The following is a 26252-nucleotide window of genomic DNA, read 5'->3' as shown; positions in this document are numbered from 1 at the left end:
TCGGTGGTAAGCAAAATGACCAAAAAATGCACCCCGGTTGTAGGCTAAAAAGCCCATGATGGGCGGCCCCGGTGGTAAGCAAGAAGGCCAAAAGAATGCACCCCGGTTGTAGGCTAAAAAGCCCTTGATGGGCCGCCTCGGTGGTAAGCAAAATGACCAAAATATATACCCCCGTTGTAGGCTAAAAAGCCCATGATGGGCGGCCCTGGTGGTAAGCAAAAAGGCCAAAAAATGCACCCCGGTTGTAGGCTAAAAAGCCCATGATGGGCGGCCCCGGTGGTAAGCAAAAAGGCCAAAAAATGCACCCCGGTTGTAGGCTAAAAAGCCCATGATGGGCGGCCCCGGTGGTAAGCAAGAAGGCCAATAAAATGCACCCCAGTTGTAGGCTAAAAAGCCCATGATGGGCGGCTCCAGTGGTAAGCAAAAAGGCCAAAAAATGCACCCCGGTTGTAGGCTAAAAAGCCCATGATGGGCGGCCCCGGTGATAAGAAAAAAGGCCAAAAAATTCTGCACACTGGTTGTAGGGTAAGAAGCCCATGATGGGCGGCCACGGTGGTAAGCAAGCAGGCCAAAAAATGCACCCCGGTCGTAGGCTAAAAAGCCCATGATGGGCGGCCCCGGTGGTAAGCAAAGAGGCCAAAAAATGCACCCCCTTCGTAGGCTATAAAAAGCCCATGATGGGGTTGGTAAGCAAAAAAGCCCAAAAAAATGCACCCCGGTCGTAGGCTAAAAAGCCCATGATGGGCGGCCCCGGTGGTAAGCAAAAAGGCTAAAAAAAAATGCACCCCGGTTGTAGGCTAAAAAGCCCATAATGGGCAGCCCCGGTGGTAAGGAAAAAGGCCTAATTAATGCACCCCGGTTGTAGGCTAAAAAGCCCATGATGGGCGGCTCCAGTGGTAAGCAAAAAGGCCAAAAAATGCACCCCGGTTGTAGGCTAAAAAGCCCATGATGGGCGGCCCCGGTGATAGGAAAAAAGGCCAAAAAATTCTGCACACTGGTTGTAGGGTAAGAAGCCCATGATGGGCGGCCTCGGTGGTAAGCAAGCAGGCCAAAAAATGCACCCCGGTCGTAGGCTAAAAAGCCCATGATGGGCGGCCCCGGTAGTAAGCAAAGAGGCCAAAAAATGCACCCCCTTCGTAGGCTATAAAAAGCCCATGATGGGGTTGGTAAGCAAAAAAGCCCAAAAAAATGCACCCCGGTCGTAGGCTAAAAAGCCCATGATGGGCGGCCCCGGTGGTAAGCAAAAAGGCTAAAAAAAAATGTACCCCGGTTGTAGGCTAAAAAGCCCATAATGGGCAGCCCCCGTGGTAAGGAAAAAGGCCTAATTAATGCACCCCGGTTGTAGGCTAAAAAGCCCATGATGGGCGGCCCCGGTGGTAAGCAAAAAGGCCAAAAATGCACCCCGGTTGTAGGTTAAAAAGCCCATGATGGGCGGCCCGGTAGTAAACAAAAATGCCAAAAAAATGCACCCCGGTTGTAGGCTAAAAAGCCCATGATGGGCGGCCCCGGTGGAAAGCAACAAGGCCTAATTAATGCACCCCTTTTGTAGGCTAAAGAACCCATGATGGGCGGCCCCGGTGGTAAGCAAAGAGGCCAAAAAATGCACCCTCTTCGTAGGCTAACAAGCCCATGATGGGGTTGGCAAGCAAAAAAGCCAAAAAAATGCACCCTGGTCGTAGGCTAAAAAGCCCATGTTGGGCGGCCCCGGTGGTAAGCAAAAAGGCTAAAAAAATGCACCCCGGTTGTAGGGTAAAAAGCCCATAATGGGCGGCCCCGTGGTAAGCAAAAAGGCCAAAAAAATGCACCCCGGTTGTAGGCTAAAAAGCCCATGATGGGCGGCCCCGGTGGTAAGGAAAAAGGCCAAAAAATGCACCCTGGTCGTAGGCTGAAAAGCCCATGATGGGCGGTCCCCGTGGTAAGCAAAAAGGCTAAAAAAATGCACCCCGGTTGTAGGCTAAAAAGCCCATAATGGGCGGCCCCGGTGGTAAGCAAAAAGGCCAAAAAATGCACCCCGGTTGTAGGCTAAAAAGCCTATGATGGGTGGCCTCGGTGGTAAGCAAAATGACCAAAAAATGCACCCCGGTTGTAGGCTAAAAAGCCCATGATGGGCGGCCCCGGTGGTAAGCAAGAAGGCCAAAAAAATGCACCCCGGTTGTAGGCTAAAAAACCCATGATGGGCTGCCTTGGTGGTAAGCAAAATGACCACAATATATACCCCTGTTGTAGGCTAAAATGCCCATGATGGGCGGCCCTGGTGGTAAGCAAAAAAGCCAAAAAAATGCACCCCGGTTGTAGGCTAAAAAGCCCATGATGGGCGGCCCCTGTGGTAAGCCAAAAGGCCAAAAAAATGCACCCCGGTTGTAGGCTAAAAAGCCCATGATGGGCGGCCCCGGTGGTAAGCAAAATGACCCAAAAATGCACCCCGGTTGTAGGCTAAAAAGCCCATGATGGGCGGCCCCGGTGGTAAGCAAAAAGGCCAAAAAAATGCACCCCAGTTGTAGGCTAAAAAGCCCATAATGGGTGGCCCCGGTGGTAAGCTATAAGGCCAAATTAATGCACCCCAGTTGTATGCTAAAAAGCCCATGATGGGCGGCCCCAATGGTAAGTAAAAAGGCCATAAAAATTCACCCCGGTTGTAGTCTAAAAGCCCATGATGGGCAGCCCCGGTGGTAAGCAAAAAGGCCAAAAAGGCACCCGGTTGTAGGCTAAAAAGCCCATGATGGGCGGCCCCGGTGGTAAACAAAAAGGCCAAAAAAATGCACCCCGGTTGTAGGCTAAAAAGCTCATGGTGGGCGGCCCCGGTGGTAAGCAACATGGCAAAAGAAAAGGCACCCCGGTTGTAGGCTAAAAAGCCCATAATGGGTGGCCCCGGTGGTAAGCCAAAAGGCCTAATTAATGCATCCCGGTTGTAGGCTAAAAAGCCCATGATGGGCGGCCCCGGTGGTAAGCAGCAAGGCAAAAGAAAAGGCACCCCGGTTGTAGGCTAAAAAGCCCATGATGGGCGGCCCCGGTGGTAAGCAAAAAGGCCAAAAATGCACCCCGGTTGTAGGTTAAAAAGCCCATGATGGGCGGCCCGGTAGTAAACAAAAATGCCAAAAAAATGCACCCTGGTTGTAGGCTAAAAAGCCCATGATGGGCGTCCCCGGTGGAAAGCAACAAGGCCTAATTAATGCACCCCGGTTGTAGGCTAAAGAACCCATGATGGGCGGCCCCGGTGGTAAGCAAAGAGGCCAAAAAATGCACCCCCTTCGTAGGCTAACAAGCCCATGATGGGGTTGGTAAGCAAAAAAGTCAAAAAATGTACCCTGGTCGTAGGCTAAAAAGCCCATGTTGGGCGGCCCCGGTGGTAAGCAAAAAGGCTAAAAAAAATGCACCCCGGTTGTAGGCTAAAAAGCCCATGATGGGCGGCCCCGGTGGTAAGCCAAAAGGCCAAAAAAATGCACCCCGGTTGTAGGCTAGAAAGCCCATGATGGGCGGCCCCGGTGGTAAGCAAAATGACCCAAAAATGCACCCCGGTTGTAGGCTAAAAAGCCCATGATGGGCGGCCCCGGTGGTAAGCAAAAAGGCTAAAAAAAATGCACCCCGGTTGTAGGCTAAAAAGCCCATGATGGGCGGCCCCGGTGGTAAGCCAAAAGGCCAAAAAAATGCACCCCGGTTGTAGGCTAGAAAGCCCATGATGGGCGGCCCCGGTGGTAAGCAAAATGACCCAAAAATGCACCCCGGTTGTAGGCTAAAAAGCCCATGATGGGCGGCCCCGGTGGTAAGCAAAAAGGCCAAAAAAATGCACCCCGGTTGTAGGCTAGAAAGCCCATGATGGGCGGCCCCGGTGGTAAGCTATAAGGCCAAATTAATGCACCCCAGTTGTATGCTAAAAAGCCCATGATGGGTGGCCCCGATGGTAAGTAAAAAGGCCAAAAAAATTCACCCCGGTTGTAGGCTAAAAGCCCATGATGGGCAGCCCTGGTGGTAAGCAAAAAGGCCAAAAATGCACCCCAGTTGTAGGCTAAAAAGCCCATGATGGGCGGCCCCGGTGGTAAACAAAAAGGTCAAAAAAATGCACCCCGGTTGTAGGCTAAAAAGCTCATGATGGGCGGCCCCGGTGGTAAGCAACATGGCAAAAGAAAAGGCACCCCGGTTGTAGGCTAAAAAGCCCATAATAGGTGGCCCCGGTGGTAAGCCAAAAGGCCTAATTAATGCACCCCGGTTGTAGGCTATAAAGCCCATGATGGGCGGCCCCGGTGGTAAGCAACAAGGCAAAAGAAAATGCACCCCGGTTGTAGGCTAAAAAGCCCATGATGGGCGGCCCCGGTGGTAAGCCAAAAGGCCAAATTAATGCACCCTGGTTGTGGGCTAAAAAGTCCATGATGGGCGGCCCCAGTGGTAAGCAAAAAGGCCAAAAATGCACCACGGTTGTAGGCTAAAAAGCCCATGATGGGCGGCCCCGGTGGTAAGCAACATGGCAAAAGAAAAGGCACCCCGGTTGTAGGCTAAAAAGCCCATAATAGGTGGCCCCGGTGGTAAGCCAAAAGGCCTAATTAATGCACCCCGGTTGTAGGCTATAAAGCCCATGATGGGCGGCCCCGGTGGTAAGCAACAAGGCAAAAGAAAATGCACCCCGGTTGTAGGCTAAAAAGCCCATGATGGGCGGCCCCGGTGGTAAGCCAAAAGGCCAAATTAATGCACCCTGGTTGTGGGCTAAAAAGTCCATGATGGGCGGCCCCAGTGGTAAGCAAAAAGGCCAAAAATGCACCACGGTTGTAGGCTAAAAAGCCCATGATGGGCGGCCCCGGTGGTAAGCAAAAAGGCCAAAAAATGCACCCCGGTAGCAAATTAAAATGCCTAAAAGTGGCGCACCGGTGGTAAAACGGGAATGGATGTGCTCCGGTGGCATACCAACGGGAAAGGGTGTGCTCCGGTGGCACTGCAAACGTGAAAGGGTGTGCTTCGGTGGCACTCCAAACGGGAAAGGGTGTGCTCCGGTGGCACTCCAAACGGGAAAGGGTGGGCTCCGGTGGCGCTCCAAACGGTAAAGGGTGTGCTCCGGTGGCACTCCAAACGGGAAAGTGTGTGCTCCGGTGGCACTCCAAACGGGCAAGGGTGTGCTCCGGTGGCACTCCAAACCGGCAAGGCTGTTCTCCGGTGGCTCTCCAAACGGACAAGGGTGTGCTCCGGTGGCACTCCAAACGGGAAAGTGTGTGCTCCGGTGGCACTCCAAATGGGAAAGGGTGGGCTCCGGTGGCCCTCCCAACGGGAAAGGGGGTGCTTCGGTGACACGCCAACGGTGAAAGGTATGCTCCGGTGGCACGCCAACGGGAAAGGCTGTTCTCCGGTGGGGCGCCAACGGGTAAGGCTGTACTCCGGTGGCACGCCAACGGGAAAGAGTGTGCTCCGGTGGCACGCCAGTGGAAAAGTGTGCTCGGGTGGCATGCCAACGGAAAAGTGTGCTCCCGTGGCACGTCAATGGGAAAAGGTGTGCTCCGGTGGCACTGCAATGACAAAGTGAAGACTGTGTGTTGCCTTTTATATGGAGGGCTCTTTGGGACCCCTTATATTGAATGGAGAGCTATGTGGGTGCCAATATATTATAAGAAAATCTATGTGGGGCCCATTATATGAAATGGAGGGGTAGGTAGAACCCATTATATTATATTTAAAGATATGTGGTGCCCAATACATTAATTGAAGGGCTATGTGGGATCGACTGTATTAAATTGAGGGCTATGTGGTGCTCAATACATTAAATGGAGGGCTATGTGGGGCCCATTATGGTATATTAAATGATAGGGTATATGGACCATTATTAAATTTAGTGCCATGTGGGGCTCATTATATTAAATGGAAGGCTACTTTGGTCCCGTGATATTATATGAATAGCTATGTGGCGCCAATTATATTAAATGGAAGACTATGTTGGGTCCATTATTTTAAATGGAGGGTTATGTGGGGTTCACTATATTAAATGGAGGGCTATACAGGTCCCATTATAATAAATAGAATGCTATGCAGATCCCATTATATTAAGTGGAGTTCTTTGTGGGGCCCATTACATGAATTGCAGGACTACGTGGGGCCCATTGTATTACATGAAGGGTTTTGTGGGTCACAATACAATAAATAGAAGGCTTTGTAGAGCACATTATAATAAATGGCGGGCTATATGTATTGAATGGAGAGCTATGTGGGTCCCAATATATTATAAAACCAATGTTGGTGCCCATAACATTAAATGGAAGGTTATATTTGGCCCATTATTTTATATGTAAAGCTATGGTGCCCATTACATTAATTGAAGGGCTATGTCGGATCCATTATTTTAATTTGAGGGCTATGTGATACCCATTACATTAAATGGAGGGCTATGTGGGTCCCATTATATTAAACTAAAGGGTATATGGGGCCGTTATATTAAATTTAGTGCCATGTGGGACCTTTTATATTAAATGTAGAGCTATGTGGTATCCATTATATTATGTGGAGGGCTATATGTGACCCCTTATATTAAATGGAGGGCTATGTTGGACTCAGTATATTAAATGGAGGGCTGTATGGGGCCCATTATATTAAATGGAGGGCTATGTGGGGCCTATATAATAAGTTGAGGGCTATGTGGGGCCATTACAATAAATTGAGAGCTATGTGGGGCAAATTATATTAAATGAAGGGTTTTGTGGGGCCCACATTATATGTAAAGCTATGTGGTGCCCATTATAATAAATAGAAAGCTATATTGGTCCTATTATATTAAATGGAGTTCTTTGTGGGACCCATTATAGTACTTGCAGGGCTACATGTGGCCCACTGTATTAAATGGAGGGTTTTAAAGGGCCCTTTATATTATATGTAAAGCTATGTGGGGCCCATTATATTAAATGTTGGGCTATATGGGACCCATTTTATTAAATTGAGGGCTATGTGGGCCCATTAAAGAAAGGGTTTTGTGGGTTCCATTATATTAAAGGGAAGGCTATATAGGGCATATTCCAATTAATGGAGGGCTATATAGGATCCTTTATATTGAATGGAGGGTTAGGTGAAAAAACGGTAAAGAGTGTGCTCCCGTGACACTCCCAACAGGAATGTGTGGTTCTCTGGTTGCACTCCAACGGGAAAGGGTGTTCTCCGGTGGCTCTCCAAACGGGAAAGGGTGTGCTCCGGTGGCACTCCAAACGGGAAAGTGTGTGCTCCGGTGGCACTCCAAACGGGAACCGGGTGCTCCGGTGGCTCTCCAAACGGGAAAGGGTGTGCTTAGGTGACACACCAACGGTGAAAGGTATGCTCCGGTGGCACGCCAACGGGAAAGGCTGTTCTCCGGTGGGGCACCAACGGGTAAGGCTGTACTTCGGTGGCACGCCAACGGGAAAGAGTGTGATCCGGTGGCACGCCAGTGGAAAAGTGTGCTCGGGTGGCATGCCAACGGAAAAGTGTGTGCTCCCGTGGCACGTCACGTCAATGGGAAAAGGTGTGCTCCGGTGGCACTGCAGTGACAAAGTGAAGACTGTGTTGCCTTTTATATGGAGGGCTATTTGGGACCCCTTATATTGAATGGAGAGCTATGTGGGTGCCAATATATTATAATAAAATCTATGTGGGGCCCATTATATGTAATGGAGGGGTAGTTAGGACCCATTATATTATATTTAAAGCTATGTGGTGCCCAATACATTAATTGAAGGGCTATGTGGGATCGACTGTATTAAATTGAGGTCTATGTGGTGCTCAATACATTAAATGGAGGGCTATGTGGGGCCCATTACGGTATATTAAATGATAGGGTATATGGGCCATTATTAAATTTAGTGCCATGTGGGGCCCATTATATTAAATGGAAGGCTACGTTGGTCCCATGATATTATATGAATAGCTATGTGGCGCCAATTATATTAAATGGAAGACTATGTTGGGTCCATTATTTTAAATGGAGGGTTATGTGGGGTTCACTATATTAAATGGAGGGCTATGCTGGTCCCATTATAATAAATAGAATGCTATGCAGATCCCATTATATTAAGTGGAGTTCTTTGAGGGACCCATTACATGAATTGCGGGACTACGTGGGGCCCATTGTATTACATGAAGGGTTTTGTGGGTCACAATACATTAAATGGAAGGCTATGTAGAGCACATTATAATAAATGGCGGGCTATATGTATTGAATGGAGGGCTATGTGGGTCCCAATTTATTATAAAACCAATGTTGGTGCCCATAACATTAAATGGAAGGTTATATTTGGCCCATTATTTTATATGTAAAGCTATGGCGGCCATTACATTAATTGAAGGGCTATGTCGGATCCATTATTTTAATTTGAGGGCTATGTGATACCCATTACATTAAATGGAGGGCTATGTGGGTCCCATTATGTTAAACTAAAGGGTATATGGGGCCGTTATATTAAATTTAGTGCCATGTGGGACCTTTTATATTAAATGGAGAGCTATGCATTATATTATGTGGAGGGCTATATGTGACCCCTTATATTAAATGGAGGGCTATGTTGGACTCAGTATATTAAATGGAGGGCTGTATGGGGCCCATTATATTAAATGGAGGGCTATGTGGGGCCTATATAATAAGTTGAGGGCTATGTGGGGCCATTACAATAAATTGAGAGCTATGTGGGGCAAATTATATTAAATGAAGGGTTTTGTGGGGCCCACATTATATGTAAAGCTATGTGGTGCCCATTATAATAAATAGAAAGCTATATTGGTCCTATTATATTAAATGGAGTTCTTTGTGGGACCCATTATAGTACTTGCAGGGCTACATGTGGCCCACTGTATTAAATGGAGGGTTTTAAAGAGCCCTTTATATTATATGTAAAGCTATGTGGGGCCCATTATATTAAATGTTGGGCTATATGGGACCCATTTTATTAAATTGAGGGCTATGTGGGCCCATTATATTAAAGGAAGGGTTTTGTGGGTTCCATTATATTAAAGGGAAGGCTATATAGGGCATATTCCAATTAATGGAGGGCTATATAGGATCCTTTATATTGAATGGAGGGTTAGGTGAAAAAACGGTAAAGAGTGTGCTCCCGTGACACTCCCAACGGGAATGTGTGGTTCTCTGGTTGCACTCCAACGGGAAAGGGTGTTCTCCGGTGGCACTCCAGCGAGAAAGGGTGTGCTCGGGTGACACGCCAACGGGAAAGGGTGTCCTCCAGTGTCACGTCATTGGGAAAGGGTGTGCTTTGGTGGCACGCCAGTGGGAAAGGGTGTGCTTTGGTGGCACTGCAATTACAAAGGAAGGCAATGTGTGGCCTGTTATATGGAATACCATGTGGGCTCATATTAAATGGATGGCGATGCGGTGCCCATTATAATAATTAAAGGGCTATGTGGGGCCCATTGTATTAAATAGAGGGTTTTGTAGGGCTCTTTATATTATAGGTAGATCTATGTGGGTTCCATTATATTGAATGTTGGGCTATGTGGGGCCGATTATAATAAATAGAATACTATGCAGATCCCATTATATTAAATGGAGTTCTTTGTAGAACCCATTATATTAATTGCAGGGCTATGTGGGGCCCATTGTATTAATTGAACAGTTTTGTGGGTCACATTTTATTAAATGGAAGGCTATGTATGGAACATTATAATAAATGGAAGGCTATATGGCACCACTTATTGAATGGAGGGCTATGTGGGTCCCAATATATTATAATAAAATCCATGTGGAGCCCATAGCATTAAATGGAGGGTTATATTTGGCCCATTATTTTATATGTAAAGCTATGTGGTGCCCATTCCATTAATTGAATGGCTATGTCAGATCCATTATATTAATTTGAGGGCTATGTGGTACCCATTACGTTAAATGGAGGGCTATGTGGGGCCCATTTTATGAAATGAAAGGGTATATGGGGCCGTTATATTAAATTTAGTGCCATGTGGGGCCCTTTATATTAAATGAAAAGTTATGTGGTATCCATTATATTATTATATTATGTGGAGGGCTATATGTGACCCCTCATATTAAATGGAGGGCTATGTTGGACTCAGTATATTAAATGGAGGGCTGTATGGGGCCCATTATATTAAATGGAGGGCTATGTGGGGCCTATATAATAAGTTGAGGGCTATGTGGGGCCATTACAATAAATTGAGAGCTATGTGGGGCAAATTATATTAAATGAAGGGTTTTGTGGGGCCCACATTATATGTAAAGCTATGTGGTGCCCATTATAATAAATAGAAAGCTATATTGGTCCTATTATAATAAATGGAGTTCTTTGTGGGACCCATTTTATTACTTGCAGGGCTACATGGGGCCCACTGTGTTAAATGGAGGGTTTTGAGGGGCCCTTTATATTATATGTAAAGCTATGTGGGGCCCATTATATTAAATATTGTGCTATATGGGACCCATTTTATTAAATTGAGGGCTACATGGGGCCCATTATATTAAAGGAAGGGTTTTGTGGGTTCCATTATATTAAATGGAAGGCTATGTATGGCACATTATAATAAATGGAGGTCTACATTGGACCTCTTATTGCAAGGAGGGCTATGTGGGTCCCAATATATTATATGAAAATCCATGTGGGGCCCAAAACATTAAATGGAGGGTTATATTTGGCCCATTATTTTATATGCAAAGCTATGGGGTGCCCATTCCTTTAATTGAAGGGCTATGTCGGATCCATTATATTAATTTGAGGGCTATGTGGTACCCATTACGTTAAATGGAGGGCTATGTGTGGGGCCCATTATATTAAATGAAAGAGTATATGGGGCCGTTATATTAAATTTAGTGCCATGTGGGGCCCTTTATATTAAATGAAGAGCTATGTGGTACACATTATATTATGTGGAGGGCTATATGTGACCCCTTATATTAAATGGAGGGCTATGTTGGACTAAGTATATTAAATGGAGGGCTGTACGGGGCCCATTATATTAAATGGAGGGCTATGTGGTGCCCATTACATTAAATTGAGAGCTATATAGGTCCTATTATATTAACTCTTTAAAAGCCCAAGACGTACTAATACATACCTGCACCCTGGGACGTAAGAGCCAGATAGGGAATAGTACGTCATGGCGATCGTGCCCGCACACAAGCTGTGCGGGCGCGATTGCCGCCGGGTGTCAGCTGATTGTCACAGTTGACACCTGGTGCTATGTGCAGGGAGCGGTCCCGCACCTTTACCGGCACATTAATCCCCGCAATGCTGCGATCGAAGTCGATCATTGCGGTGGCAAGGGGAGGTGATTGCGATACTCACCTCTCCTGCCGGTGTCCAACGCTATCTGCCGCGGCTTCCCGGATGTTGCCTTGATGACCCAATGTCATCAGATCCGATGTCGTCATGACAACATCTGGGTCACCAGACAGCAGGAAGATACTTTGGTCATGCGCAGTGCATGACCAAAGTATCTTCTGCATCTACAGCGCTGACAGCCTTTATAGCACAGGGATGGTGCTCCATCCCTATGCTATACAGGCAATCAGAATAAAAAAAAAGTGAAAGTCCCATAGTGGGACAAAGAATGAAAGTTAAAAAAGTTTTAAAAATGAAAAAAAAATAATAATTTGTAAAAATATTAAAAAAATTAAAAAAAATAATCCACCAAAAATAAAAATATAATGTACCCATCAATAAATATTATTATGGAAAAAAACAAAACAATAAAAGTACACATATTTGGTATCACTGCGTCCGGAACGACCTGACCTATAAAGCTGTCCCACTAGTTAACCCCTTTAGTTAACACGGTAAAAAAAAATAAATAAACTTAGCAAAAAACAATGCTTTATCATCATACTGCCAAACAAAAAATGGAATAACACGCGATCAAAAAAACGAATATAAATAAATATGGTACAGCTGAAAATGTCATCTTGTCCCTCAAAAAGTAAGCCACCATACAGCTCCATCAGCCGAAAAATAAAAAAGTTATAGCTCTGAGAATAAAGCGATGCAAAGAAATAATTTTTCGATAAAATAGTTTTTATTGTGTAAAAGCGCCAAAACCTAAAAACTATATAAATGTGGTACCGCTGTAAACGTACTGACCCGAAGAATAAAGCTACCTTATCAATTTTACCACATGCGGACCAGAATAAAATTTTTTTTAAAAAAACAACAATTCCTGAATTAAAAAATGTCACGTGCCTGAAAATGGCACCAATAAAATTGTCAACTCATCCTGCAAAAAACAAGCCGTCACATGACTCTGTCGGCCAAAATATGGAAAAATAATAGCTCTCAAAATATGGCGATGCAAAAACTAGATTTTACAAAAAAAATGCGTCTTAGTGTGTGACAGCTGTAAATCAAAAAAACCCCCTATGAATCTGGTATCGCTGTAATCGCACCGACCCGAAGAATAAAGTCGTCTAATCAATTATACCGCACGAGGAACGGCGTAAAAAAAAAACTAGGGTTAGGGTTGTGCTAGGGTTAGGGTTGGGCTAGGGCAGGGGTCCTCAAACTACGGCCCGCGGGCCACACGCGGCCCACCGAGGATGTTTATCCGGCCCGCCGGCTGTTTTTGCCGCCGCTGCCTGTCCTGCTTAGCAGACGACAGTGCAATGCCGGCAGGCCATGTAATCGTGGGCGGAACGAGTAAAGGCGATGCGCTGCCACTCTGCAAGACAGCGCAGTCGACGTGATGACGTCACGCGCCTGTGCCAGAAGCAGACAGAATCGAGCGGGCGCCTATTCAGAGCAGTGGGGTACATAGGTGAGTACTGGTATTTTTTTTAGTTTTAACACTGGGTGCAGTCTATCATGCATATTGGGGACATTTACCTGCCTATTGGGGACATTTACCTGCCTATTGGGGACCTATGCTGCCTATTGGGGACATTTACCTGCCTATTGTGGACCTATGCTGCCTATTGGGAACATATGCTGCCTATTGGGGACATTTACCTGCCTATTGGCGACCTATGCTGCCTATTGGGGATATTTACCTGCCTATTGAGGACATTTACTTGCCTATTAGGAACCTATGCTGCCTATTGGGGACATTTACCTGCCTATTGGGTACCTATGCTGCCTATTGGGGACATTTACCTGCCTAATGGAGACCTATGCTGCCTATTGGGGATATTTACCTGCCTATTGGAGACATTTACCTGCCTATTGGGGACATTTACTTTCCTATTAGGAACCTATGCTGCCTATTGGGGACATTTATCTGCCTATTGGGTACCTATGCTGCCTATTGGGGACATTTACCTGCCTATTGGGGACCTATGCTGCCTATTGAGAACATATGCTGCCTATTGGGGACATTTACCTGCCTATTGGGGACATGTACCTGCCAATTGGGGACCTAGGCTGCCAATTGGGAACATTTACCTGCCTATTGAGGACCTATGCTGCCTATTGGGGACCTTTACCTGCTTATTGGGGACCTATGCTGCCTATTGGAGACATTTACCTGCCTATTGGGGACCTATGCTGTCTATTGGGGACATTTACCTGCCCTATTGGGGACATTTACTTGCCTATTAGGAACCTATGCTGCCTATTGGGGATATTTACCTGCCTATTGTGGACATTTACCTGCCTATTGAGGACCTATGCTGCCTATTGGGGACCTTTACCTGCCTATTGGGGACCTATGCTGCCTATTGGAGACATTTACCTGCCTATTGGGGACCTATGCTGTCTATTGGGGACATTTACCTGCCCTATCGGGGATATTTACTTGCCTATTAGAAACCTTTGCTGCCTATTGGGGATATTTACCTGCCTATTGGGGACATTTACCTGCCTATTGAGGACCTATGCTGCCTATTGGGGACATTTACCTGCCTATTGAGGACCTATGCTGCCTATTGGGGACATTTACCTGCCTAATGGAGACCTATGCTGCCTATTGGGGATATTTACCTGCCTATTGGAGACATTTACCTGCCTATTGGGGACATTTACTTGCCTATTAGGAACCTATGCTGCCTATTGGGGATATTTGCCTGCCTATTGGGGACATTTACTTGCCTATTAGAAACCTATGCTGCCTATTGGGGATATGTACCTGCCTATTGGGGACATTTACCTGCCTATTTGGTACCTATGCTGCCTATTGGGGACATTTACCTGCCTATTGGGTACCTATGCTGCCTATTGGGGACATTTACCTGCCTAATGGAGACCTATGCTGCCTATTGGGGATATTTACCTGCCTATTGGAGACATTTACCTACCTATTGGGGACATTTACTTGCCTATTAGGAACCTATGCTGCCTATTGGGGATATGTACCTGCCTATTGGGGACATTTACCTGCCTATTGGGTACCTATGCTGCCTATTGGGGACATTTACCTGCCTATTGGGTACCTATGCTGCCTATTAGGGACATTTACCTGCCTAATGGAGACCTATGCTGCCTATTGGGGATATTTACCTGCCTATTGGAGACATTTACCTGCCTATTGGGGACATTTACTTGCCTATTAGGAACCTATGCTGCCTATTGGGGATATGTACCTGCCTATTGGGGACATTTACCTGCCTATTGGGTACCTATGCTGCCTATTGGGGACCTATGCTGCCTATTGGGAACATATGCTGCCTATTGGGGACATTTACCTGCCTATTGGGGACATGTACCTGCCAATTGGGGACCTAGGCTGCCAATTGGGGACATTTACCTGCCTATTGAGGACCTATGCTGCCTATTGGGGACCTTTACCTGCTTATTGGGGACCTATGCTGCCTATTGGAGACATTTACCTGCCTATTGGGGACCTATGCTGTCTATTGGGGACATTTACCTGCCCTATTGGGGACATTTACTTGCCTATTAGGAACCTATGCTGCCTATTGGGGATATTTACCTGCCTATTGGGGACATTTACCTGCCTATTGAGGACCTATGCTGCCTATTGGGGACCTTTGCCTGCCTATTGGGGACCTATGCTGCCTATTGGAGACATTTACCTGCCTATTGGGGACCTATGCTGTCTATTGGGGACATTTACCTGCCCTATCGGGGATATTTACTTGCCTATTAGAAACCTTTGCTGCCTATTGGGGATATTTACCTGCCTATTGGGGACATTTACCTGCCTATTGAGGACCTATGCTTCCTATTGGGGACATTTACCTGCCTATTGAGGACCTATGCTGCCTATTGGGGACATTTACCTGCCTAATGGAGACCTATGCTGCCTATTGGGGATATTTACCTGCCTATTGGAGACATTTACCTGCCTATTGGGGACATTTACTTGCCTATTAGGAACCTATGCTGCCTATTGGGGATATTTGCCTGCCTATTGGGGACATTTACTTGCCTATTAGAAACCTAAGCTGCCTATTGGGGATATGTACCTGCCTATTGGGGACATTTACCTGCCTATTGGGTACCTATGCTGCCTATTGGGGACATTTAACTGCCTATTGGGTACCTATGCTGCCTATTGGGGACATTTACCTGCCTAATGGAGACCTATGCTGCCTATTGGGGATATTTACCTGCCTATTGGAGACATTTACCTACCTATTGGGGACATTTACTTGCCTATTAGGAACCTATGCTGCCTATTGGGGATATGTACCTGCCTATTGGGGACATTTACCTGCCTATTGGGTACCTATGCTGCCTATTGGGGACATTTACCTGCCTATTGGGGACCTATGCTGCCTATTGAGAAGATATGCTGCCTATTGGGGATATTTACCTGCCTATTGAGGACATGTACCTGCCAATTGGGGACCTAGGCTGCCTATTGGGGACATTTACCTGCCTATTGAGGACCTATGCTGCCTATTGGGGACCTTTACCTGCTTATTGAGGACCTATGCTGCCTATTGGAGACATTTACCTGCCTATTGGGGACCTATGCTGTCTATTGGGGACATTTACCTGCCCTATTGGGGACATTTACTTGCCTATTAGGAACCTATGCTGCCTATTGGGGATATTTACCTGCCTATTGGGGACATTTACCTGCCTATTGAGGACCTATGCTGCCTATTGGGGACCTTTGCCTGCCTATTGGGGACCTATGCTGCCTATTGGAGACATTTACCTGCCTATTGGGGACCTATGCTGTCTATTGGGGACATTTACCTGCCCTATCGGGGACATTTACTTGCCTATTAGAAACCTTTGCTGCCTATTGGGGATATTTACCTGCCTATTGGGGACATTTACCTGCCTATTGGGTACCTATGCTGCCTATTGGGGAAATTTACCTGCCTATTGGGGACCTATGCTGCCTATTGGGAACATTTACCTACCTGTTGGGGACCTATGCTGCCTATTGGGGATATTTACCTGCCTATTGGGGACATTTACCTTCCTATTGGGGACCTATGCTGCCAATTGGGGATATTCACCTGCCTACTTTTTCCAGAATGAAATATCTGAAATCTCCAACCAAATCCAGACTAACTGATGCACACTTGTATCACTTGTTACGACTAGCAGTGACAAATATGGAACCGGACATTGACCATCTCATTAGCCAAAAGCAGGCCCATAGTTCCCATTGAAATACCGGTAAGTTTGTTGATTTAACTTTACTTCTTCTTCATTTTAAATATTGTATTTGTTCCCGTTTTGTTTTTTTTTACATCAAAATAAGATATGTGCAATGTGCATAAGAATTTGTTCATAGTTTTTTTAAAACTATATTCCGGCCCTCCAATGGTCTGAGGGACAGTGAACTGGCCTCCTGTTTAAGAAGTTTGAGGACCCCTGGGCTAGGGTTAGGGTTGGGCTAGGGTTAGGGTTGGGGTTATGGTTAGGGTTGGGCTAGGGTTAGGGTTTTGGTTGGGGTTAGGGTTGGGATTTGGCGACTAGTGTTGAGCGCAAGTGCTCGCTACTTGAGTTTGCATCGGGTGCTCAGGTATGCACTGAGTATCGCGGGTGCTCAAGTGACATGCTCGAGTCTCCGCCCCATATGCTTCTCGGCCACTAAAAACTCGCGGGGATTGCCCGCCATGCGCAAGCGATCTTCACATGGTTTTTTTTGGGTGTCTAATAACCGTGAAAAATGCGGGCGGGGACTCGAGCATGTCACTTGAGCACGCGCGATACATGGTGCATTCCTGAGTACCCGATTCAAACTCAAGTAGCGAGCACTTCTGCTCAAGACTAATGACAACTTATTCAATATGATGACCTAATGTTATCAAATTCTATGTCGTACCTCTGGGTTCAAAATGTTCACTATACCCCTTGATAAAATCCTTGCGGGGTCTGGTTTCCAAAATGGTGTCACTTGGGGATTTACACTGTTTAGGCACATCAGGGGCTCTCCAAATGCAACATGGAGTCCGCTAATTATTCAAGCAAATTTTACATTCAAAAAGTCAAATGGCGCGCCTTTCCCTTCTGAGCCCTGCCGTGCGCCCAGACAGTATTTTTTCCCCACGTATAGGGTATCTGCGTGCTCAGGGGAAATTGCACAACAAATTTTGGGGTCCATTTTTTCCTGTTACCCCTGCAAAAACCAAAAAAATTGGGTCTAAAGTAACATTTTTGTGAAAAAATTTAAATGTTCATTTTTTTCTTCCCCATTCCAAAAATTCATGTGAAGCACCTGAAGGGTTAATAAACTTCTTGAATGTGGTTTTGAGCACCTTGAGGGATGCAGTTTTTAGAATGGTGTCACTTTTGGGTATTTTCTGTCATAAAGGCCCCTCAAAGTCACTTCAAATGTGATCTGGTCCATAAAAAAAGGGTTTTGTAAATTTTGTGAAATCACTGATTAACTTTTAACCCTCATAGCTCCCTAATGAAAAAAAAATTTTGGTTCCAAAATTGTGCTGATGTAAAGTAGACATGTGGGAAATGTTATTTATTAACCCCTTTACGACATAGGGCATATTAATACTTATCTGTGCCCTGGGCCTTATGGACCAGTACGTATTTATACGCCCTATCTTTAATGCGGCACCGCGACCGAAGTCGCGGTGATAGCATTAAAATTCCGGTGCCATCTTACCTTAAGGTAGATGGCGCCGGCATCTCGGGGGGTGTCGCCGCCCCTTCATACCCACGATCGCTGTGATTGGCTGTTCAATTCTGAACAGCCAATAACAGCATTTCTCACTGTTTCCGGCAATCAGATTGCCGGAAACCGTGATGTGCAGCCTAGGATCGGTGCTCCTAAGAGCACCGATCCTAGGCTGTTGCCTAGTAACCCCAGCCCTCTCCCCAAACTGCTAGGATCGGTGCGATCGCCGATCAAATCGATCACAGCGGGACCGCGCAGTAACGGTGGTCACGGAGCGGTGACTGGCTTGTGACCTGCCTGTCACCTCCCCATGACCCCCTGTGATGTCATAGATCCCCCAGCCAGCTCTGATTGGAGCGGTCGATGATGACATCGATCGCTCCAATCAGAGTACCTGAACACAGGTGACCGGGCGGTGACCGGCTTGTGACCTGCCTGTCACCTCCCCGTGACCCCCTGTGGTGCGTGCCCAGGCCCCAGCCTTCTCTGATTGGTGCGATCGATGTCATCATCGATCGCACCAATCAGAGTACCTGATCGGGTGGTGACCGGCCTGTGCCCTGCCTGTCTCCACCCTGTGACAGCCCTGCAAATCCTCACACTTGGTGAGGATTTCTACAGCGCGGTCACATCTGATCTGCGCTGTGCTGGTCCTTGTAGTGCCACAGAATCTTCTGTTACACTACAAAACCTTTCTCCTACCTGCTCCAGTCGCTGCTGCTGCTTCGGCATCCTGCTGCGGTCTCCAGGGTCCTGGATCTCCTGCTCCGGCATCCTGCTGCTGTCTCCAGGTTGCTGGGTCTCCAGCTTCGGCGTCCTGCTGCTGTCTTCAGGGTCCTGGGTCTCCAGCTCCTTATCATGCTGCTGCGGATCCTGCTCCAGAGCCTCTTCCAGAACCTGCTGCTGATCCTGCTGTAAAAAGAACAGAGAAGACTTTGGTAAGTCTATCTCTGTTCTCCCCTCATCCACCCCTCCCCCCCCCCTCCTTTTACCCCCCTTTTTTTTTTTTTCGTGCGTCCTGCAGCGGCCGAGCGCTGAGCAGTGTCTACGTCACTGATCAACGTCCGTGCTCGCTGCTTTTCAGGACTTTTTCTTGTCCCTGTCAATTCCCCCCCACACCTTTGCACCACATCCGCGCACACACCCAGCAGCTGCCGAGAGTTGATTGGTGACATAGTTCACCAATCCGCACTCGTGCTCGCTGTTTGCACCACCTACGGTAGTTCCTTTTTTTCTCTTTTTTTTTCAGAAAAAAAAAGTTCACACCAAGCTCACTGGCACACACTCTAAATAAAGTACTGACACACACGCACCACATACACGAGAAAAAAAAAAATGTCCGGCTCATCCCAAACTCGCTATTCAGCAGAGGAGGCATACGCTATTGTTGCCTCCGACACTGAGACTGACAGCGAGGGCGAGGATACCACATTTCTTTACTTTTCCGACACCTCATCGTCCTCCTCTTCCTCCTCTTCCTCCTTAGGTGCTGCTGGACCGCCCCGCAGTCGTCGCAGGAGAGAAGATGTTCCAGCACCCCCCACTACTGATCCCATATGGACCTTGCCCCCCGAAAATTTTGAGCCACTGATTCCTGATTTCGTGGCGGAATCAGGAATCAAGTTTGACACCACCGGCCTCACAGAAATAGACTTTTTCAAAGTCTTTTTCTCTGAGGATTTTATAAACCTCATGGTGGGCCAAACTAATTTGTATGCTCATCAATTTTTGGAACAAAACCCCTCTTCATCATTTTCTAACTGGTCTCCTGTAGACGCAGAAGAAATGATGAAGTTTTGGGGACTGGTCCTTCATGTGGGGATCCTGAAAAAAACAGAGGTTCGGCAATACTGGAGTGTTGACGTTTTGTGTAACACTCCAGTGTTCCGAATGGTCATGACCCGGACACGTTTTGAGGCCATCCACAAGATCTTGCATTACCAAGATAATGCAAGGTGTCCTGCACGCGATGACCCGAACTTTGATCGTCTTTTCAAAGTTCAGCCGGTCATCGAGCTCTTCAACAACAAGTTTGGTGAAGTGTACATGCCCCAAAGGGACATCTGCGTGGATAAGTCCTTAATTTCTTTTAAGGGGCAGTTTGGATTTCGGCAGTACCTGCCCAGTAAAAGGTCCAGGTACGGGATCAAGCTGTATAAACTTTGTGAGAGTACCTCAGGGTACTCAGGGACAAGAGGGATGTCCTTCTCTTGACCACCATACATGGTGATGGCAGCACCCTCAGCACTGTAAGAGGTTCCACTACACAGGTCGCCAAACCAGACTGTGTAGTGGGGTACAACAAGTACATGGGGGGAGTTGATCTCTCCGATCAAGTCCTCCAGCCGTACAGTGCTTTGAGAAAGGCCAAGGTATGGTATAAGAAGCTGGCCGTGCACATTGTTCAGATGGCAATGCACAACGCTTTCCTTCTGTCAAAATGTGCAGGCCAGACTTCTGCGTCGTATCTTCACTTTCAGGAGACAGTTATCAAGGCCCTGATATTTGGCAGTGGTAGCGAAGCAGGCCCCACTACTTCTGGAACTGAAGGACCTCTAATTGTACCGGGCCAGCATTTCCCGGGGCAGATCCCTCACAGCGGAAAAAAAAGTCACAAAAGAAGTGCTGAGTGTGTTACCGAAGGGGAATACGCAAGGACACCATTTACCAATGTGACACCTGCCCCGACAAACCTGGCCTCTGCATGAAAGACTGCTTCAAAAGGTACCATACTTCCATGGACTATTGAATTAATTTCTGACGTATGACAACCTGACGAACTCTACACAGCTGACGTAGTGTTCGTCAGGTTGTCATACTTCAGTTGTGTAGTGTTTGTCAGGTTGTCCTACACAACTGGCATATAACACTACATTATAAAATTGACAAATCAGGTATCCGTTCCAAAAAGGTGGCACTTGTTGGGCATTTCCACTGTTTAGGCACAACAGGGGTTCTGAGAACGTGACATGACGCCCGCAGACCATTCCATCAAAGTCTGCATTCCAAAGCGTCGCTCCTTCCCTTCCGAGCCCTGACATGCGCCCAAACAGTCGTTTTCTCCAACACATGGGGTATCAGCGTACTCAGGAGAAATTGCACAACAACTGTTGGGGTCCAGTTTCTCCTAGTACCCTCGTGAGAATAAAAATATTGCGGCTAAAAGAGCGATTTTGTGGAAAAAAAATGATTTTTTTTTTCACGGCTCTACGTCATAAACCTTTGCAAAACATTTGAGGGTTCAAAGTGCTCACCACACATCTAGATAAGTTCCCTGAGGGGTTTAGTTTTCAAAATGGGGTCACTTGTGGGGGAGCTCCAATGTTTAGGCACACAGGGGCTCTCCAAACGCGACATGGTGTCCGCTAACAAATTGAATGGAAAATCGTCTCAAATTGTTAGCGGACACCATGTTGCGTTTGGAGAGCCCCTGTGTGCATAAACATTGGAGCTCCCCCACAAGTGACCCCATTTTGTAAACTAGACCCCCCCAAGGCACCTATCTAGATGCATAGTGAGCACTTGGAACCCCCAGGTGCTTCACAAATTAATCCATAAAATTAAAAAAGTTTTTTTTTCCACTTTTTCATTTTTACTAATCAATTTGTGAAGCACCTGGGAGTTCCAAGTGCTCACTATGCATCTAGATAGGTGCCTTGGGGGGTCTAGTTTCCAAAATGGGGTCACTTGTGGGGGAGCTCCAATGTTTAGGCACACAGGGGCTCTCCAAACGCAACATGACGTCCGCTAATTATTCAAGCAAATTTTACAATCAAAAAGTCAAATGGCGCTCCTTCCCTTCCAAGCCCTGCCATGCGCCCAAACAGTGGTTTTTCCCCACATATGGGGTATCTGCGTGCCCAGGGGAAATTGCACAAGAAATTTTGGGGTCCATTTTTTCTTGTTACCCCTGCGAAAATAAAAAAAATTGGGTCTAAAGTAAATGTTGATTTTTTTCTTCCACATTCCAAAAATTCCTGTGAAGTACCTGAAGGGTTAATAAAGTTCTTGAATGTGGTTTTGAGCACCTTGAGGGGTGCAGTTTTTAGAATGGTGTCACTTTTGGGTATTTTCTGTCATAAAGACCTCTCAAAGTGACTTCAAATGTGATTTGGTCCCTAAAAAAATGGTTTTGTAAATTTTGTTGGAAAAATGAGAAATCGCTGGTCAAATTTTAATCGTTATATCTCCCTAACAAAAAAAAATTTTGGTTCCAAAATTGTGCTGATGTAAAGTAAACATGTGGGAAATGTTATTTATTAACTATTTTGTGTGACATATTTCTCTGATTTAAGGGCATAAAAATTCAAATTTTGAAAATTGCAAAATATTCGCCAAATTTCCTTTTTTTTTCACAAATAAACGCAAGTGATATCGAAGAAATTTTACCACAATCATGAAGTACAATATATCACGAAAAAACAGTCTCAGAATCAGGGGGATCCGTTGAAGCGTTCATGAGTAATTACCTCATAAAGTGACAGTGGTCAGAATTGTAAAAATTGGCCTGGTCATTAACGTGCAAACCACCCTCGGGGGTAAAGGGGTTAACTTAACTACTTTGTGTGACATATCTCTCTGATTTAAGGCATAAAAATTCAAATTTTGAAAATTGCAAAATTTTCGCCAAATTTACGATTTTTTCACAAAATCAACAATCTCAGAATCAGCTGGATCCGTTGAAGCGTTCCAGGGGTATTTCCTCCTAAAGTGACAATTGTAAAAATTGGCCCGGTCATTAACTTGCAAACCACCCTCGGGGGTAAAGGGGTTAAATGAAGGGTTTTGTGGTTCCAATGATATTAAATGAAATGCTATGTAGCAGGGCTGTGGAGTCGGTAAGCCACAGTTGCGACTCCGACTCCTGGATTTTATCAGGTTCCGACTCCGACTCCTTCATAATGGCCAATTCGTAAAAATAAATTTACTGTTGTAAAATATTAACATCGTGCTTATTCAGTTTCTTACCATCATATAAGTAATCAGACCACTTAGAGCAAAAACTATATTTATTAGAATACAATTAGAATATAGCAAATAACTTTTATAAACTTTTCTAAACTCTTGTAAGTAAATATGCAATAAACACTGTTATGCAGTTAATTAGAAGAAATCTATAAATTTGTCCTCAGAAAAAGTATTGCCTCTGTCAGATCCTCCTTCATGGATGCCCTCAAATCTGAACTAATTATTTTGAGAGCAGAGAACAACCTCTCTACACTAACTTGGGTTGGCAGTTACCACTCGGGCAACATTTCTGACAATGTCAGGATACAGAGGAATCGCTTGTTGCACTGTTATTTTTGATGAACGGTCAAATTTCTCAATTTCTTTTAGTGCACATGAAAAATTCTGCTGAAATGTACTGGCTGTGTTCTTTGATGGGGATGACTCTTCTATGCGGGAACGCTTTGCACGGTCCTTGTGATCCAAATATTTTTCGAAATTAAATTCTTCATCAGTTGATGATGTGGGTGAAGATGTGGCAGGACGACCAAATTCTTCTTGTTCCTCCTGACTGTTCTGCAACCCTTTCATCCTTACTGCTATTTCAAACAGAGCTTCTTTCAGCAGCAGAAGGGAAGGAAGGGAAACACAGATCCATTACTAGTGGGTAGGCGGAGCCCCACAGGATAGTCTGTGTCTCCCTTCGCTGAAAAGGCTTTTACAGGTAAGGTCTTACCAAAATCCGTCTTTTCCTTTAGTTAGCTGTTGATCATCTAGAAGAATCCGATGCATTGGGTCTACATAAACAGCTGCCAAAAGAATGTTATTTTGTAATAGTAGCTCCTCTCTCTGTTTCATTGATGTAGCAATGCCACTTGCAATTAACCCTCCTCTTTGGGACAGGCGAAACATCAGGTTCTTCCACTCCTTTAAGAAAATACCTGGAGTTAAGTCCTCTGCTTGTAATTTTTTAGTCACTGTAAATGGGTGCTCTAGCAATTTTTCCAGCTCAGTCACCTGATTCCACTGACTTTCATTTAGCATCATTTGAGGGTTAGCCATGTCTACAAGAAAGGTTTTCAGTTCAACCAAGCGCTGAATCATTAAGTAAGTACTGCCCCATCGTGTGGCTTGATCAATAATTGCCCCTTTTCCAGCACGTCTCTTCAAAATTGAGTCAACTTTAGGGGTTCTGGCAACAGTAGCCAATTTTCTCACCTTGCCAATCAGTGCAGCAGCATATCCTTCTTGCAGACTGTCTCTTATAGCCAGCTGTAGCGTATGCACAACACAGCGCATGTGATGAATGAAAGAACGTATTGACACAGTTTCAACAAGATCATCTAAACCAGACTTGGGCAAAGTGCGGCCCGCAGGCCACATTCGGCCCTCTGGCTGTTCCAGTCCGGCCCGTGGACCAAGACTGCCATGGGGCTGATAACAGTGGCCCACGGGCCGCACTATGCCCTTCCCAGCTCACACACATGCAGTCACTGCCCGCCCACTCGCCGTCACCGCTGTCTCAATCCGCGGTCTCAATCCGCTGTGAATGCATTGGTGGAGGAGGGGCCGCTACCTCGCTCTTCCATCAATCAGCATTAGAAACAGCTGACGCGATGGCGTCAGCCTGTGCACTGCGGAGAGTCAGTGCTTCTCAGACAGGAGCGCCAGGGGAACAGGGAGTGAGGTAAGTATATGCTGGACATAGGGGGGGCTTTAATGATGGACACAGGGGGGGCACTCTCATGCTGGACGAAGGGGGGGCTTTAATGCTGGACACAGGGGGGGTACTCTCAGGCTGAACACAGGGGGGCTCTCATGCTGGACACGGGGGGCTCTCATGCTGGACACAGGGGCTCTCATGCTGGACACGGGCTCTCATGCTGGACACAGAGGGGCTCTCATGCTGGACACAGGATGGGCTGTCATGCTGGACACAGGGGGGGCTGTCATGCTGGACACTGGGGAGGGCTGTCATGCTGGAGACACTGGGGGGCTCTCATGCTGGACAATAAGGAGGGCTGTCATGCTGGACACGGGTGCTCTCATACTGGAAACTGGGGGGCTTTAATGCTGGAAACTAGGGAGGGCTGTCATGCTGGACACTGGGGAGGGCTGTCATGCTGGACACTGGGGAGGGCTGTCATGCTGGACACTGGGGAGGCTCTTGGGCTCATACTGGACATGAGGGGGCTGTGTGAGGCTCATGCTGGACATGAGGGGGCTGTGTGGGGCTCATGCTGGACACGGGAGGGATGTGTGGGGCTCATGCTGGCCACGGGGGGCTGTGTGGGGCTCATGCTGGACATGGGGGGGCTGTGTGGGGCTCATGCTGGACACAGTGGGGCTGTGTGGGGATCATGCAGGACACGGGTTGGCTGTGTGGGGCTCATGCTGAACATGGGGGGCTGTCATGCTGGACACTTGGAAGGGCTGTCATGCTGGACATGAGGAGGCTCTCGAGCTCTCATACTGGACATGGGGGGGTGGGTGGTGCACATGCTGGACATGGGAGGGCTGTGTGGGGCTCATGCTGAACATGGGGGGGCTGTGTGTGGCTCATGCTGGCCTTGTGGGGCTGTGTGGGACTCATAATGGACATGGGGGGCTGTGTAGGGCTCATGCTGTATATAGAGAGGCTGTGTGGGGGCTCAAGCTGTATATAGGGGGATGTCAGCACACTTAATTCTGCTCAATATTAAGTTACACAATTCATATTTATGTAATCATTAATAATAATAATTAGAATTAATATGTTAATATTAATATTGAGCAGAATTAATTTCAGCCTATTGGTTCGGCCCTCCCCAACAGTCACAGTCTCTCATGTGGCCCCTCGGGAAAATTAATTGCCCACCCCTGATCTAAACTATCATGTTGCTGTTCATGTGAAGCAACTTCAGTTTGCTCCTCAGTTACAATATTGTGTTCCTCTATTTCAAACATTTCTGTGTCTGTGGACCCAGAATGTTCTTCTAGCTGCTGGTCACCATCATTACTCTCATTCATTAGCTTAATAGTACTTATCATATTTGAAGCATTGTCAGTTACGACAGAAAGAACTTGCTCTTTTTTAAGTTCATAGTCTTGCAGAACCTTTTCCACCAAGACCTGGAGAAACTCACTGGTGTGATGAGCTTTGGTGTCTTTTACTGCTAATGTCTTGGTAACTATTTCATTTTTGTCACAAACAAATCGGACATTGATGGCAAGATAGTTCACTCTGACGTGTGCAGGCATCCATTTTAAGAATCAGAAAGTGTCCCTTGAGAGTTTTTTTAAGTTCTTCCTTTTGTTTAAAAGCTTCTTCGATTACTAATTTTCTAATACTCTCTCTCTCCAGAGAAACACCAAGCTTGCGGGCC

At 46.4% G+C, this 26252-nt stretch overlaps 1 long non-coding RNA gene across 1 annotated transcript in view; it reads left to right on the top strand.

Moving 5' to 3' along the window:
- The window catches only part of LOC141252907 (uncharacterized), a 74519-nt gene that overhangs the window by 26367 nt on the left and 21900 nt on the right, over positions 1–26252 (top strand). Inside the window, exon 3 of the long non-coding RNA XR_012314148.1 lies at positions 16333–16478. This is a non-coding gene — a long non-coding RNA (uncharacterized lncRNA). The remainder of the gene's footprint in view (positions 1–16332; positions 16479–26252) is intronic.

This window comes from Phyllobates terribilis, unplaced genomic scaffold (genome assembly GCF_046119375.1).
Source record: "Phyllobates terribilis strain yellow unplaced genomic scaffold, ASM4611937v1 Scaffold_2__4_contigs__length_985480577, whole genome shotgun sequence".
Lineage (NCBI taxonomy): Eukaryota > Metazoa > Chordata > Amphibia > Anura > Dendrobatidae > Phyllobates > Phyllobates terribilis.
The sequence above is the reverse complement of the archived record's forward strand: the minus strand, read 5'-3'. Positions and strand labels throughout refer to the sequence as shown.